Raw genomic sequence first — 3,447 nt, 5'->3', positions numbered from 1 at the left:
CCGAAACGGTAACTGTTCGAGTTTTTATCAGTGCGCTCCGTTTATAAGGAAAAGCCGAGCGGAGCTTTTCCCGAAGAGCTTTTCCTTTGCGAGCGAACGAAAATACGAGTGGAAGAGAGAATTTTGGCCCTATTTATTCGAGTTTTGACCAAATCGCAGGAGTCCTCCTTCTGTTTGCCGTCAATTGTTTTAAGTGCAACATATCGAAGCCAAAGTCAAACACAAACATTTCACATTCTTGGCAGTTTGTGTTTCTTGCTTCCTCGAAAAAAGCGAAGGCAAACAAAGTGCAAGAAAAACTGCATGCAAATCATTTCCCGCTTATAAATTATGCAGGTGCGAAGAGCAAACCGTTGCCAAAAACCAACGCGGTGAAGCTAAAAAAGTGTGCAGTATCCACCAGAAGTCGAGCATGTAAACTTCGATTTATCTCGACGTGAGTCTTGGTTTTGGCGTTTCTAAATTGGTACATTCGTTGGTGGAAAGTTTGACCAGCAACGCGATTTCGCTTCCCTTGAAAGGGTTTTTTATTGTCGAGAAACTAGACAGCATAGATTGAAAAATGATGCTAACTTTTTTTTCGGAATTCCTGGTTAATGTGAATGTAGGGAAGTGATGTTTTTCACTGAGTTTTTACACACCATTAAATATTACAGTTTTAAATTGCAATGCAAGTAGAAACAATAAAAAATAATAAAGTATTCCAAATTACGTTGTTAAAATATACTGAATATACACTGCTCACTTAAAAAACAAATTATTTAAGTTCCCCGTTTTCCCTTGGCTCTGCAATTGAACGTTGGTGTGTGCGTTTCGAGCGGAAACGGAAATGCCGGCCATCGCAGTGGCAAGTGCAAAAAGTAAACCAACGGGATGGAAGAGGCCAGCGTGTTTTGCCCATGGCGACTTCGTTTCGGCCTCCGTCGAATGCTCCCACTGGCTTTCTTCTTCTTTTTGTGTGTCCACTGGGCCTGTGTCATATGCAAATTCCAATTCATGGCGAGCAGAATAAACTAAGAAAGAAAAAGGTCAGTGGAAGCAGCCGCCTTCAAGCGGGGAATATAAATATCGATTAGTTAATATCAAACCAGCTGACAGGCTGACAAGGACCTTAAGGCGACATTGAACTTGTCTAGCCAAGAGCGAGAAAGAGCGAGTGTTTCCGGCCAATTCCCTCTCGTTCCCACTCACACAGGCGCACCAATACAAACACATCTGCAATGGCCTTTGCATGATTTAATTATTTGTAGCATACTTTTGTGCGCCGACCAAAACTTCACACCTGAGTGCACAATGGAGTGGGGCCGAGTGGTTCAGCGGGCGAGTGGTGCAAAACTTTTGCCACTTCTGCATTCAGTGCGGTGCAGAGCCCAGAAGTTGTTGTTGAAGGACCAACCTCTGCGGTTTTTGGGCCGAGTGCCCGGGTTTTCTCAGAGCGGGTCCCGAATGTCTCAATTCATTTTACGCCACACAGCGCCTCAAGTGGAGCGTGCCATGCAAAAAAGGGCTGCCAATGCGGGTTTCGGGCCATGGGTCTGGATACCCCTTGCTGGTAAAACTCTAGGGTGTACCCTTCCTAAAGGAATTTACGTAAAGAGTAGGTACTACTACCATCCACTCAAAGTTTGCGTTTGCATATTTTGCTCAGATAAGATTTACTCAACTGACTTTAGTGTTATAATAATTTAAAACCCATTTCAAGTAATCATAGTGTATATTATGTTAAATATAGTGTTTCTTTTCAGTAACAAAAAATGTGTGTATTTTATTTATTGCAGACGGCAGTGACTTTTCGATTCTGTACTTCTAATTGCACCTAAAGTTTTGTGGTTACTCGAATACCTTTAAGTGTTCAATAAGAAGTTACGATACCTTGGGTATCCCAAGTTCGAGGATCTCAACCAAAGGGCTTTTCTCAATCTGAATGGGTTTCGGGTTCGCCATTTGGGACAAAAATAAAAACAAAACGAAATTTGTGGGGGGTAGCGGCAAAAGTGCAAGCAACGCAGAAAAGGACTTTGGCATCATTACAATTTGTTGATTTGCTTCGTTAAACAGCAAACAACACGGACGATGGGCGGAGGAATGAAAGTGCGGACTGAAGTTGAAACAACGGCGACAGTTGAATGAATCAAGAGAGCATAAAGACCCAAGAAATGAACGCTAAGTCAGCCGGGGGCCAGGCTTCCCATCTCACCTCCAGCGTCTTTTCGCGTTATTCAGATGGCGGGTGCATTGTTGCTTATTTGCGAAAAAGCAAGCGCGAAAAAATGAGCAAAATAAGAAAACATAAAAGACCCAAAGGCGGCAAATAAACAGTGGCGGTAAAATGAAAACCGACAGGAAAAAACTGTCGAGGCGCTGAATTCACGACGTCGCCTTCAAAGGCGTCGCCGCGGGCCCAAAAAATTGTATCTTTTCTTTAAACAGCGAGCAGTGTTAGCTTGGCCGCTAGTCTCCAGTTTCCGAGGAGGTTGGTCTTGAAAGAGGTTGGATTAAGGAGGTTGCAGTGGCGCTTGCAGGTAAGAAATGGTGCCAAGCAATCATGGCTGACAGAAAATAAGGAACTCATGGTGCGTTAGGAATTCATGGAAGTGCGCGGAGATTTGTTTTGCATATGCAACATTTTCCGCAGAGAGACGGACTATAAAAATATTCAAATTTAAGCAGCTTAAACATTTTGCCATTGTTTCTATAATCTAATATATAATTAAATAATTTATAATCAGCCACATTTGTTACTTTTCATTATCATTCTTTATTGCAATGCAGATAAAGGTTAAAGTTGGCGCCGTTTACTTTTCTTTGTTTATTGCCATAGCATATAACCAACAAACTGGCCTAAGTTTGTAAACTTTGCTTCCACAAGTTGCTCTTCTGTTCCTTCTTACTTTTTATACTATCCGCCTTTAAATTCGTCCTTTTCAAGCCCCTCCTCTAATTGGCCTTATCATCTCTGACCCTCTTTACACAATTAGATTTATTTGCAAATTATAAGTTGAGTTGCACGGCGCCCTGCCATCACAATTCCTTTGTATGAGTCGCCGCAGATTCTGCAATAAAAACGTACCAACTTGCCGGTTCGCAATCGAGGCGTAATTAATTGCATAATTTTTGGGTTGAATAATTAGCATTTAACTTTAGATTGGTTACAAAATTTGCGAGCCAAGAGAGATAACAAAAAAAGGTTCATTGGACCGCTCATTAAATTAGTAAGCGGATGTGCCTCAGATTTATGTTTTTTGATACATCCATTCCTCCGGCGGTTTTTTGGACACGAAGTCCACTTGGCTTAATAGCATTTCTAATGAGTTTAATTTGAATATCAAATTGTGTGGGGAATTTTTCGCGTTTGACTGCTTGCTCTTATTAAAATAATCGCACCTCTCTCGTGGGCGGGAAAATTGAGAGTTGATTGATGCGCCATTAGGAACTTCATGTTCAGAG

The sequence above is a fragment of the Drosophila ficusphila genome, unplaced genomic scaffold, assembly GCF_018152265.1.
Source record: "Drosophila ficusphila isolate 14025-0441.05 unplaced genomic scaffold, ASM1815226v1 contig_106, whole genome shotgun sequence".
Taxonomy (NCBI): domain Eukaryota; kingdom Metazoa; phylum Arthropoda; class Insecta; order Diptera; family Drosophilidae; genus Drosophila; species Drosophila ficusphila.
This window is presented reverse-complemented; position numbering follows the sequence as displayed.